Source organism: Nerophis ophidion, linkage group LG25, assembly GCF_033978795.1.
Source record: "Nerophis ophidion isolate RoL-2023_Sa linkage group LG25, RoL_Noph_v1.0, whole genome shotgun sequence".
In the NCBI taxonomy this organism is placed as follows: Eukaryota; Metazoa; Chordata; class Actinopteri; order Syngnathiformes; family Syngnathidae; genus Nerophis; species Nerophis ophidion.
This window is the reverse complement of record NC_084635.1, coordinates 9123447-9138446: the sequence shown is the minus strand read 5'-3', so window position 1 is coordinate 9138446 and position 15000 is coordinate 9123447.

The window sequence follows — 15000 nt, the reverse complement described above, 5'->3', positions numbered from 1 at the left end:
TTATAGCCTGACTTCCAACAGGAGAAGTGAGCCAGAAACACTTTTTTTAAATTACAAAAGCACTCACACTCATTAAGCCACTGGAACATGTGGAGTCAAATCGTCCTGAGAAAGTTCAAGTATTGATTCAGAAGAAAAAAGAACATTGTGGTACTTCTGCAAAACAAAAAAACACACTAAGGATATAAAACTTTTACTTAAATTCATATTCTCTAAATACTGATACTGCATGTTGCTCATTAAGGTGATAAGAAAAATATTTTTTTTGGTTCAAATTACACAACATAAAACCAGAATTGTAAATAAAAAAACTAATACAATGATTTGCAAATCCTTTTCAACTTATATTCAACTGAATGGACTGCAACGACAAGATTTTTAATATTCGAACTGAAAAACTTATTTTTTGGGGCAAATAATAATTACCTTAGAGTATAATGGCAGCACAGGGGCATTTAGTATGTTGTAACACGTGGCTAGGCATTGTCTCGCTGAAATAAGCAGGGGCGTCCATGATAACGTTGTCTTGGATGGCAACATATGTTGCTCCAAAACCTGTATGGACCTTTTTCAGCATGAATGGTGCCTTCACAGATGTGTAAGTTACCCATGCCTTTGGCACTAATACACCCCCATACCATCACAGATGCTGGCTTTTGAACTTTGCGCCTAGAACAATCCGGATGGTTCTTTTCTTCTTTGTTCACGACGTCCACAGGTTCCAAAAACAATTTTGAAATGTGAACTCGTCAGACCGCAGAACACTTGTGCACTTTGTATCAGTCCATCAAAGATGAGCCCAGTGAAGCCGGCGGCGTTTCTGGGTGTTGTTGATAAATGGTTTTTGCTTTGCATAGTAGAGTTTTAACTTGCACTTACAGACGTCATGACTAACTGTAGTTTTTGACAGTGGTTTTCTGAAGTGTTCCTGAGCCCATGTGGTTGATATCCTAAACATTTGTTTTTTCTTCACCCTTTCAATATCTCCTCCGTCTGTTTTTAATTGTTTAATGTTCTCTTCTACTGTTACCAAATAACATTATTTTAGTTTTACTGAGATTCAAAGATAGTCTGTTATTGTCAACTCATCCTTTTTATTTTGTTTATTTCTTCTGTGATTATTTGTATTGGCGTCCGTGTGCTTTCTCCTGAACAAAACACAGTTGCAAATAATACTAACTTTAAATCCTTTTGTAACTTTACAAATGTTGTTTGGATAGAGGTTAAACAATTTTGGTCCGAGTATTGATCCCTGAGGTACGCCACAAAATATTTCCAGCTCTGTAGAAGTGTGTGCTCTTTCCTGAACAAAACACAGTTGCAAATAATACTAACTTTAAATCCTTTTGTAATTTTACAGATGTTGTTTGGATAGAGGTTAAACAATTTTGGTCCGAGTATTGATCCCTGAGGTACGCCACAAAATATTCCCAGCTCTGTAGAAGTGTGTGCTCTTTCTTGAACAAAACACAGTTGCAAATAATACTAACTTTAAATCCTTTTGTAACTTTACAAATGTTTGGATGGAGGTTAAACAATTTTGGTCCAAGTATTGATCCCTGAGGTACGCCACAAAATATTTCCAGCTCTGTAGAAGTGTGTGCTCTTTCTTGAACAAAACACAGTTGCAAATACTAACTTTAAATCCTTTTGTAACTTTACAGATGTTGTTTGGATAGAGGTTAAACAATTTTGGTCCGAGTATTGATCCCTGAGGTACGCCACAAAATATTTCCAGCTCTGTAGAAGTGTGTGCTCTTTCTTGAACAAAACAGTTGCAAATAATACTAACTTTAAATCCTTTTGTAACTTTACAAATGTTTGGATAGAGGTTAAACAATTTTGGTCCGAGTATTGATCCCTGAGGTACACCACAAAATATTTCCAGCTCTGTAGAAGTATGTGCTCTTTCTTGAACAAAACACAGTTGCAAATAATACTAACTTTAAATCCTTTTGTAACTTTACAAATGTTTGGATGGAGGTTAAACAATTTTGGTCCAAGTATTGATCCCTGAGGTACGCCACAAAATATTTCCAGCTCTGTAGAAGTGTGTGCTCTTTCTTGAACAAAACACAGTTGCAAATAATACTAACTTTAAATCCTTTTGTAACTTTACAGATGTTGTTTGGATAGAGGTTAAACAATTTTGGTCCGAGTATTGATCCCTGAGGTACGCCACAAAATATTTCCAGCTCTGTAGAAGTGTGTGCTCTTTCTTGAACAAAACAGTTGCAAATAATACTAGCTTTAAATCCTTTTGTAACTTTACAAATGTTGTTTGGATAGAGGTTAAACAATTTTGGTCCCAGTATTGATCCCTGAGGTACGCCAAAAATATTTCCAGCTCTGTAGAAGTGTGTGCTCTTTCTTGAACAAAACACAGTTGCAAATAATACTAACTTTTAAATCCTTTTGTAACTTTACAAATGTTTGGATGGAGGTTAAACAATTTTGGTCCAAGTATTGATCCCTGAGGTACGCCACAAAATATTTCCAGCTCTGTAGAAGTGTGTGCTCTTTCTTGAACAAAACACAGTTGCAAATAATACTAACTTTAAATCCTTTTGTAACTTTACAAATGTTTGGATAGAGGTTGAACAATTTTGGTCCGAGTATTGATCCCTGAGGTACGCCAAAAATATTTCCAGCTCTGTAGAAGTGTGTGCTCTTTCTTGAACAAAACACAGTTGCAAATAATACTAACTTTAAATCCTTTTGTAACTTTACAAATGTTTGGATGGAGGTTAAACAATTTTGGTCCAAGTATTGATCCCTGAGGTACGCCACAAAATATTTCCAGCTCTGTAGAAGTGTGTGCTCTTTCTTGAACAAAACACAGTTGCAAATAATACTAACTTTAAATCCTTTTGTAACTTTACAAATGTTTGGGTAGAGGTTAAACAATTTTGGTCCGAGTATTGATCCCTGAGGTACGCCACAAAATATTTCCAGCTCTGTAGAAGTGTGTGCTCTTTCTTGAACAAAACACAGTTGCAAATAATACTAACTTTAAATCCTTTTGTAACTTTACAAATGTTTGGATAGAGGTTGAACAATTTTGGTCCGAGTATTGATCCCTGAGGTACACCACAAAATATTTCCAGCTCTGTAGAAGTATGTGCTCTTTCTTGATCAAAACACAGTTGCAAATAATACTAACTTTAAATCCTTTTGTAACTTTACAGATGTTGTTTGGATAGAGGTTAAACAATTTTGGTCCGAGTATTGATCCCTGAGGTACACCACAAAATATTTCCAGCTCTGTAGAAGTGTGTGCTCTTTCTTGAACAAAACACAGTTGCAAATAATACTAACTTTAAATCCTTTTGTAACTTTACAAATGTTGTTTGGATAGAGGTTAAACAATTTTGGTCCAAGTATTGATCCCTGAGGTACACCACAAAATATTTCCAGCTCTGTAGAAGTGTGTGCTCTTTCTTGAACAAAACACAGTTGCAAATAATACTAACTTTAAATCCTTTTGTAACTTTACAAATGTTTGGATGGAGGTTAAACAATTTTGGTCCAAGTATTGATCCCTGAGGTACGCCACAAAATATTTCCAGCTCTGTAGAAGTGTGTGCTCTTTCTTGAACAAAACACAGTTGCAAATAATACTAACTTTAAATCCTTTTGTAACTTTACAGATGTTGTTTGGATAGAGGTTAAACAATTTTGGTCCCAGTATTGATCCCTGAGGTACGCCAAAAATATTTCCAGCTCTGTAGAAGTGTGTGCTCTTTCTTGAACAAAACACAGTTGCAAATAATACTAACTTTTAAATCCTTTTGTAACTTTACAAATGTTTGGATGGAGGTTAAACAATTTTGGTCCAAGTATTGATCCCTGAGGTACGCCACAAAATATTTCCAGCTCTGTAGAAGTGTGTGCTCTTTCTTGAACAAAACACAGTTGCAAATAATACTAACTTTAAATCCTTTTGTAACTTTACAAATGTTTGGATAGAGGTTGAACAATTTTGGTCCGAGTATTGATCCCTGAGGTACGCCAAAAATATTTCCAGCTCTGTAGAAGTGTGTGCTCTTTCTTGAACAAAACACAGTTGCAAATAATACTAACTTTAAATCCTTTTGTAACTTTACAAATGTTTGGATGGAGGTTAAACAATTTTGGTCCAAGTATTGATCCCTGAGGTACGCCACAAAATATTTCCAGCTCTGTAGAAGTGTGTGCTCTTTCTTGAACAAAACACAGTTGCAAATAATACTAACTTTAAATCCTTTTGTAACTTTACAAATGTTTGGGTAGAGGTTAAACAATTTTGGTCCGAGTATTGATCCCTGAGGTACGCCACAAAATATTTCCAGCTCTGTAGAAGTGTGTGCTCTTTCTTGAACAAAACACAGTTGCAAATAATACTAACTTTAAATCCTTTTGTAACTTTACAAATGTTTGGATAGAGGTTGAACAATTTTGGTCCGAGTATTGATCCCTGAGGTACACCACAAAATATTTCCAGCTCTGTAGAAGTATGTGCTCTTTCTTGATCAAAACACAGTTGCAAATAATACTAACTTTAAATCCTTTTGTAACTTTACAAATGTTATTTGGGTAGAGGTTAAACAATTTTGGTCCGAGTATTGATCCCTGAGGTACGCCAAAAATATTTCCAGCTCTGTAGAAGTGTGTGCTCTTTCTTGAACAAAACACAGTTGCAAATACTACTAACTTTAAATCCTTTTGTAACTTTACAAATGTTTGGATGGAGGTTAAACAATTTTGGTCCAAGTATTGATCCCTGAGGTACGCCACAAAATATTTCCAGCTCTGTAGAAGTGTGTGCTCTTTCTTGAACAAAACACAGTTGCAAATAATACTAACTTTAAATCCTTTTGTAACTTTACAAATGTTTGGATGGAGGTTAAACAATTTTGGTCCGAGTATTGATCCCTGAGGTACGCCAAAAATATTTCCAGCTCTGTAGAAGTGTGTGCTCTTTCTTGAACAAAACACAGTTGCAAATACTACTAACTTTAAATCCTTTTGTAACTTTACAAATGTTTGGATGGAGGTTAAACAATTTTGGTCCAAGTATTGATCCCTGAGGTACGCCACAAAATATTTCCAGCTCTGTAGAAGTGTGTGCTCTTTCTTGAACAAAACACAGTTGCAAATAATACTAACTTTAAATCCTTTTGTAACTTTACAAATGTTTGGATGGAGGTTAAACAATTTTGGTCCGAGTATTGATCCCTGAGGTACGCCAAAAATATTTCCAGCTCTGTAGAAGTGTGTGCTCTTTCTTGAACAAAACACAGTTGCAAATACTACTAACTTTAAATCCTTTTGTAACTTTACAAATGTTTGGATGGAGGTTAAACAATTTTGGTCCAAGTATTGATCCCTGAGGTACGCCACAAAATATTTCCAGCTCTGTAGAAGTGTGTGCTCTTTCTTGAACAAAACACAGTTGCAAATAATACTAACTTTAAATCCTTTTGTAACTTTACAAATGTTTGGATAGAGGTTAAACAATTTTGGTCCGAGTATTGATCCCTGAGGTACGCCACAAAATATTTCCAGCTCTGTAGAAGTGTGTGCTCTTTCTTGAACAAAACACAGTTGCAAATAATACTAACTTTAAATCCTTTTGTAACTTTACAAATGTTTGGATGGAGGTTAAACAATTTTGGTCCGAGTATTGATCCCTGAGGTACGCCACAAAATATTTCCAGCTCTGTAGAAGTGTGTGCTCTTTCTTGAACAAAACACAGTTGCAAATAATACTAACTTTAAATCCTTTTGTAACTTGACAAATGTTTGGATAGAGGTTAAACAATTTTGGTCCGAGTATTGATCCCTGAGGTACGCCACAAAATATTTCCAGCTTTGTAGAAGTGTTTGCCTATCTTCGCGTATTGCTTCATGTTGGTTAAGTAGCTTCTAACCCAGGTCAAGATTAACCCTCTGTTTCCATACCTTTTTTATAATTTGTTTATAAAAATGTTGTGATTGTGTCGAATGCTTTTGTTAAATCCTGAAACATTACATGAGAACATCTATTGCATTGAGGTCTTCGGTTATTTCGATCAATGCCATTGATGTTGAGATGTTTGCTCTGTACCCCCATTGGTTGTCTGAGCGTTTTTTGTTTTTATTAATTAATTTGTCTAATTTTTGGTAAACAGTTTTTCCATATTTTTATAAAATTGTCAAAGTAGAGCAACTGGTCTGTAGTTTGTAAACTGGTGTTGTCACTAGTCTTATAAATCGGAACGACTTTTGCTATTTTCATTTTATCTGGGAATTTGCCTGTTTTGAAATGATAGTTTGCTGATAAACACTATATTGCCAAAAACTGTTAGTATAATATTGGCCACCCATCCAAATGATCAGGATCAGGTGTCCTAATCACAGGTGTATAAAATCAAGCACTTAGGCAGGGGGACTGTTTCTACAAACATTTGTGGTAAGATTTCCAGCCTGAAACGGTCATAGGATGCCACCTGTGCAACAAAACCAGTCGTGAAATGTCCTTGCTTTTAAATAATCCAAAGTCAACTGTCTGCTTTATTATAATAAAATGGAAGAGTTTGAGAACAACAGCAACTCAGCCCTGTAGGCCACCTAAAGTGACAGTGGGGTCAAGAGCGCAGAGTGCAAAGACTTTCTGCACAGTCTGTTGCTGCAGAGCTCCAAACTTCATGTGACCTTCCAATTAGCCCACGTACAGTACGCAGAGAGCTTCATGGAATGGGTTTCCATGGCCGAATAGCTGCATCTAAGCCATACATCACCAAGTCCAATGCAAAGTGTCGGATGCGGTGGTGTAAAGCACGTCGCCACTGGACTCTAGAGCGGTGTTCTCTGGAGTGATGAATCACTGGGAATCTAATGGATGAGCTTGGGTTTGGAGGTTGCCAGGGGAACGGCAAGTTTCGGACTGCATTGTGCCGAGTGTGAAATTTGGGGGAGGAGGATTTATGGTATGGGGTTGTTTTTCAGGAGTTGGGCTTGGCCCCTTAGTTCTAGTGAAAGGAGCTTTGAATGCTCCGGGGTACCAAAACAGTTTGGAAAATTCCATGCTCCCAACCTTGTGGGAACAGTTTGGAGAGGACCCTTTCCTCTTCCGACATGACTGTGCACAAAGCAAGGCCCATAAAGACATGGATGAAAGAGTCTGGTGTGGATGAACTTGACTTAAGTCTCATCTGTATACTCTAGCCTTTAAATAGACCTTTTTAGACCAGTTGATCTGCCACTTCTTTTCTTTCTCCTATGTCCCCCCCTCCCTTGTGGAGGGGGTCCGGTCCGATAACCATGGATGAAGTACTGGCTGTCCAGAGTCGAGACCCAGGATGGACCGCTCGCCTGTATCGATTGGGGACATCTCTACGCTGCTGACCCGCCTCCGCTTGAGATGGTCTCCTGTGGACGGGACTCTCGCTGCTGTCTTGGATCCGCTTTGAACTGAACTCTCGCGGCTGTGTTGGAGCCACTATGGATTGAACTTTCACAGTATCATGTTGGACCCGCTCGACATCTGTTGCTTTCGGTCCCCTAGAGGGGGGGGGTTGTCCACATCTGAGGTCCTCTCCAAGGTTTCTCATAGTCAGCATTATCACTGGCGTCCCACTGGGTGTGAGTTTTCCTTGCCCTTTTGTGGGTTCTTCCGAGGATGTTGTAGTCGTAATGATTTGTGCAGTCCTTTGAGACATTTGTGATTTGGGGCTATATAAATAAACATTGATTGATTGATTGATTGACTGGCCTGCACAGAGTCCTGACCTGAACCCGATAGAACACTTTTGGGATGAATTAGAACGCAGACTGAGAGACAGACCTTCTCGACTAACATCAGCTTGTGACCTCACCAATGCGCTTGTTGAAGAATGGTGGAAAATTCCTATAAACACACTCCGCAACCTTGTGGACAGCCTTCCCAGAAGAGTTGAAGCTGTAATAGCTGCAAAAGGTGGACCCACATCATATTGAACCCTATGGGTAAGGAATGGGATGGCACTTCAAGTTCATATTTGAGTCAAGGCAGGTGGCCAAATAGTTTTGGCGATTAAATGCATGTTAAAGGTTCCGAAATCTTTTCAATAGCGTTTAATAGTTTACATACTAATAGCTTCTAACTTGTGACTCGGCGGTAAAATGATTTACAAAACCACAGGTGATCAACAACACTTTTTTTTTTTAATTTTAACTTCAATAACGTGTTTTTCGACACATCTCGGAGAACAGATTAGTAACATTGTCAAGAAGTAACCGCGGGGTAAAAACCTAAAGTCAAAATAACGGGGCAAGAAAAGCACTTATGCCTGAGGACCAAACAGTTGTCACTTTTTGACAGCTGGGTGGGAAGATGCCGCTTGTCTGAGAGCGAATAGTAATAGCGCAACAAAAACACACAATTTTAAAGAAAGCCGTGCTAATATCAGCCTAATTGATTATAAAGGCCGTGTATTCAAAATCTCATCTTTTGATCTGTTAAGTTCATCTTTTACCCCATTAAATCTTTTAGAGGCCAACTTACACTTGTCACCTCTTGCGTCTCCATCCTTGATAGCATCTACTTATGATTGACGACATACATTGGAAATTAGCCAGATAAGAAATCCAATTTCCACCTTTCATGCTTGATGTATCGAGACGGGCCCTAATGCGCTTTGCTTCAGACAAATCACCTCGCCATGTCAAAGACAAAAAAGGATCACTTTTCACAGCCTGATACTGTATTTCCATGTATAAGTTAAACTGACATCACAGAGGAAGGAATATAACTTGGCCGACTTTAATTAATTTTTTATGGGAACTTTAATCTTCTTTGTCCAAGATACAGTTTCAATAATTGGAAAGAATATTGTGTTGATATCAAAAATAGAGGAACTATCTCTTTGTTAAAATCCCACTGATAGTCGCACGCATGCTAGGTGTGGTGAAATTACCCTCTGCATTTGACCCATCCCCTTGTTCCAAACCCCCCTGTGAGGTGAGGGGAGCAGTGAGCAGCAGTGGTGGCCACGCTCTTGAATCATTTTGTTGATTTAACCCCCCCCAATTCCAGCCCTTGATAGCATTCAGCAGTCTTTGGTGTGACTCGGCCGGGGTTTGAAATCACGACCTACCGATCTCAGGACTGACACTCTAAGACAGGGGTGTCGAACTCAAATACAGAGTGGGCCAACAATTTAAACCGAACAAAGCCGTGGGCCAAAGTTGAACAAATTAACCTTTTAATAGGGACCCAAATAAGTTTTGCATTGAATATTGAACAAGCGAGACTTATAACTTTATAGTGACATGCAAAATCGAGTTTCAAATAATACTAATTTAAAAATAGCAATGGCATATTAAATCAAATTTAAGTAGAAATTGAATGCCTCTTTTCTATTTGCAGCCTTCTCTGGTAAATATCAAAATAAACTTTTCCCACAGGCTAATAATACATTTATATATTGTAGCGTCCAGGAAGAGGTAGTGCTGCAAGGGGTTCTGCGTATTTTTTCTATTGTGTTACAGTGCAGATGTTCTCCCGAAATTTGCTTGTCATTCTCGTTTGGTGTTGGTTCACAGTGTGGCTCATATTTGTAACGGTCTCAAAGTTGTTTATAGCAAGTATGAGTATTAGCGGTGAATGCGGTGTTACAGCGACTCCGCCGCTGTATAATGCCGGCGGGCCAGCTCTAATGTTAATTTGATATTGCCTCAAGGGCCAAATGAAAATACACGTCGGGCCAAATTTGGCCTGCGGGCCAGAGTTTGACACCAATGCTCTAAGAGATACAGTCTGGTGTGTTGTGGGAGATTTCTGATTTCACCTATTTGGGTTAAAAATATTTTTAGTAAACTGGTTATTCTTGTTATGGGTTCAATTCCGGGCTCGGGATCTTTCTGTGTGGAGTTTGCATGTTCTCCCCGTGACTGCGTGGGTTCCCTCCGGGTACTCCGGCTTCCTCCCACCTCCAAAGACATGCACCTGGGGATAGGTTGATTGGCAACACTAAATTGGCGTTAGTGTGTGAATGTGAGTGTTTTCTATCTGTGTTGGCCCTGCGATGATGTGGCGACTTGTCCAGGGTGTACCCCGCCTTCCGCCCGAATGCAGCTGAGATAGGCACCTGCGACCCCGAACGGGACAAGCAGTAGAAAATGGATGGGTAATTCTAATCTGCAAATAGTGTCGTTGTTGAGTGTCGGTGCTGTCTAGAGCTTGCCAGAGTAACCGTGTAATACTATTCCGTATCAGTAGGGGGCCGCCGGTAGCTAATTGCTTTGTAGATTTCGGAAACAGCGGGATGCAGGGTGGAGGTAAAAAAACAAAAGGTGAAAAAACAGAAGCTAAAATGAAGAATTAAATTAAAATGTATTTATTATTCTTTACAATAAAAAAATAATTTACTTGAACATTGATTTAAATTGTCAGGAATGATGAGGAAGGAATTTAAAAGGTATATGTTTGAAAATCCTAAAATCATTTTTAAGGTTGTATTTTTTTTCTAAAATTGTCTTTCTGAAAGTTATAAGAAACAAAATAAATGAATTTATTTAAACAAGTGAAGACAAAGTCTTTAAAACATTTTCTTGGATTTTCAAATTCTGTTTGAGTTTTGTCTCTCTTAGAATTAAAAATGTCGAGCACAGCGAGACCAGCTTGCTAGTAAATGAATGAAATTTAAAAAATAGAGGCAGTTCACTGGTAAGTGCTGCTATTTTTGGAACAGGCCAGCGGGCTACTCACCTGGTGCCCGCGGGCACCGCGTTGGTGACTACTGCTCTATTTGCCTTTGGGGCTTGTTTTGTATTTTTAGTCTTTTTTGACTCTTTTTTTTGCACACTGTCTTTATTTTTGCCTCAGAACTGCGATGCACATGACTTCCATTTGCACCGTGAATTGATTTACGTGGACCCCGACTTAAACAAGTTGAACAACTTATTGGGGTGTTACCATTTAGTGGTCAATTGTATGGAATATGTACTGTACTGTGCAATCTACTAATAAAAGTTTCAATCAATCAATGCACCATCTTTTGCTAGAGCACCAAACTATACAACATCCGTGCTCCCATGTCATGTATTAATTTGCATAAACCTTTAGTATAAATTTGTAGTTTCCTACAGTCTGTGCACAAATACTGTAGTGTACAGTACGTATATGCACACAACTTGCCATCTGGACTGAAGGATGGCCAGATGTCTTCAAATGACTAAGAAATTAATTTATCTCAGCCGTCTCTCCATACAAAATGATTAACTTGGCCATCTGTGTAAAACCTGTGATGGACGAAACTGTGTGACTGAATTTATAGTCACAATTTCTAACGTCAAAACTATTTTTTCAGTCCGGCACCAATGTGGGCAATCAATGCAACAGTTATTACAAGCCGGTCCATAATTGAAGTTTATATGCAAAACCCAAAACCAGTGAAGTTGGCACATTGTATTAATGGTAAATAAAAACCTAATACAATTAATTGCACTGCGATGAGGTGGCGACTTGTCCAGGGTGTACGCCACCTTCCGCCCGATTGTAGCTGAGATAGCCGCCAGCAACCCCAAAAGGGAATAAGCGGTAGGAAATGGATGGATGGACAATTAATTGCAAATCCTATATTCAATTGAATAGACTGCAAAGACAAGATCCACAACGTTCAAACTGTAAAACTTTGGGGGTTTTTTGCAAATTTTAGCTCATTTTGAAATTTGAGGCCTGCAACATGTTTCCAAAAAGCTGGCACAAGTGGCAAAAAATGACGGAGAAAGTTGAGGAATGCTCATCAAACACTTATTTGGAACATCTTACAGGTGAACAGGCTAATTGGGAACAGGTGGGTGCCATGATTGGGTATAAAAGCAGCTTCTTTCACAAACAAGGATGGGGCGAGGGTCACCACTTTGTGAACAAATGCGTGAGCAAATTGTCGAACAGTTTAAGACCGCATTTCTCAACGAGCTATTGCAAGGAAATTAGGGATTTCACCGTCTCATTCAGAGAATCTGGAGAAATCACTGCATGTAAGCAATGATATTACGAACCTTCGATCCCTCAGGCAGTACAGCATCAAAACACTTAAGAAAAAACACTTTAACTACAGTTTGTCGCTACATCTGTAAGTGCAAGTTCAAACTCTACTCTGCAAGGCATAAGCCATTTATCAACAACACCCAATAAGGCCGACAGCTCATCTAAGATGGCCTGACGAGTCAACATTTCAAGTTGTTTTTGGAAACTGCTGACGTTGTGTCCTCCGGAACAAAGAGGAAAATAACTATCCGGATTGTTATAGGCGCAAAGTTCAAAAGCCGGCATCTGTGATGGTATGGGCGTGTATTCATGCCCAAGGCATGGGTAACTTACACATCTGTGAAGGCAACATTAATGCTGAAAGGTACATACAGGTTTTGGAGCAACATATGTTGCCATCCAAGCAACGTTATCATGGACGCCCCTGCTTATTTCAGCAAGACAATGCCAAGCCATGGGTTACAAGTACTAGACTGGCCTGCTTGTCTCCCAATTAAAATGTGTGGCACATTATGAAGCCTATAATACCAGAATTGAGACCCCAAACTTTTGAACAAGCTGTACATCAAACTAAAATGGGAAAGAATTCCACCTGAAAAGTTTCAAAAATTGGTCTCAGTTCCCAAACGTTTACTGAGTGTTGTTAAAAGGAAAGGCCATGTAACACAGTGGTAAAAATGCCCCTGTGCCAACTTTTTTGGAATGTGTTGCAGCCATTAAATTCTAAGTTAATGATTGGTTGTAAAAAAAATAATAATATATTGTCTTTGTAGTCTATTCGATTGAATATAAGTTGAAAAGGATTTGCAAATCATTGTATTCAGTTTTTATTTACACAACGTGCCAACTTTACTGGCATCAATGTGTCCAGGGAAAATATTGTATTCAGCCTGCCTGCTTTCTGGTTTCAACTAAATCTTCACATTGTGTGACATAACACTGAGGTAAATTTACGGTTAAGCGAAACAAACCCATGCAAAAAAAAAAAAATCCCAAAATACAATCAATCCCCAAGCAAATATCCACTAAATATGAGCTGCCAGTGAGCAGAAATAAGATCTGAAGAAGCAGAGCATGTAGGAGTTGTAGTAGGTGTTTGTAAGGATGGTTTTGACATCGTAAAAACTGTCTCTCCGGATAGTTTTTGGCCACAACTTCAACTCTCATGTCTACGAAGGAGTGTCGAGATCAATGTTTTGCTGGGATAAAGATAAGTTTTGCTCCCTCAAGATCTTACAGGATCTAAAACCCTAAATGAAGATCAACACTGAATTTGTCTTGGCGCTTGCATAGCATCTGTGATTGCAGAGGGGGAGAAAAAAACGAGCTTTTAATGTTTTAGTTGGCACAGAGAAAGCTTTATCAAATCCTATTCATCATTTTTATTTAGCAGTGTTTTGGCGTGTGCTTTATGGAAGCGGATTAGTTGGGTGGGCGGAGATTTTAAAAGCAAGATTTTTAACTGGAAGAATCCTGTTCATCTAATCCTGGTCGAAAGTCACCTATGTAGACTAGTACTGCCAAACCATACATTTTTAAAAAGTTTTTTAATTGGATAAATCTCAGCTACTAAAAAAGCATTGCTTAACTTATCCCTGGTACTTTGGTTGACACTATTGTGTATTTACTCTGCCTTGCGGAAAATAGTTTTTATGTTTTTAAATCGTTTGGGCATGAGTAAAAACACGTTTTTATGTCTGTGTAGTTTTGGCGCTAATTTCACTCCTGTTTCCTGTTGTATTGTGCCGTATTCATTTGATTAAAATGCACATTCAGTTCTGAAGGTCTGACACTGGTCAGGTAGGTAGGTCCTTATTGTCATTGCACAAGTAAAACAAAACATTTCTTTCAATGCAGACCCGTTCAAGACTAGACAAACAAACAGTGTACAGGGTTACAGAACAAGAACGCTGATGGGTCGCCACAAGGGGCCCCGTAAAAGATGCGGTAGGATGAGTAGAAAAATACAATCTCGACCTAAGGAGGCCCAGTCTGGAGTGGTAAAACACCTCCATAGCAAAACACATGTACATATTCAAACATACATCTCGAGACTTGCAACAGAGGGGAGAGAGTGGGGGCTACAGTGGCCGGTTGCAGCTCTTTATTTACATTACTTTTAGCATATGCTTCTCCTACCAAATTGGGGATGTAAACAAAACTAGTCACATGACAATTGGAGCGCTATATGATTAAGAAACACATGCGGTGCAGGCCTATGCTATAGAGCATGGTTGGGATTTTTGGCATATCGGAGTCTCTTTTTCTTGTGCCTGGTAGTCAGAAGTGGGGTGCGCCTGGGAGTTCTGGCATGGAGGCCTTCATCTCGTAGTGCGTGCCTTATTGTCTGGGATGAAACCCGCGTTCCCCCCTCTGCAATGTCCTGTTGCAGTTCCTCAGCTGTTACCCGGGGGTTTTTCACCACTGTACGCACACAGCATCCCCGCTCTACCACGCCCAGGTAGTGTTTCCACTGTGCCTTTAGCTTTAAACTTGCAAATTATGCTCCCAACTGTGTCTCTTGGAAGAATGTGTAATGTCTTTGCTATTTTCTTATATCCATATCCTTTCTTATGAAGAGAAATTACCTCCTCTCTTGACTTCTTTGACCACTCCCTGGACTTCACCATGTTGCAAATACACCATTGACCATCTACAAGAAGCTGAGCGTCAGTCTTTTTCAATCAGTTTAATTGTTGTTCGTTATGGTTCTAATCACATCTACAGGTGTTTTCAAACACCTGATTGAAAAGACCTTATTCAAATGCTGTTCTTAAGAGTTATGATCTTCAAGGGGTTGAATAATTTTGTCAATGAGATGTTAAGAAAAATGTCCTTTTTTGGTATTTTGTAAAATAGTGTTACAATTTAAGTTGCATTTGTCTATTTGACACATCTTTATTTACTTTGGCCCGCCGTGTAATTCCATTTGGCCCATGAGGCAGTATGAAATAAACATTAGAGCTGGCCCGCCTGTTTTATACAGCGGCGGTGCCGCTGTAACA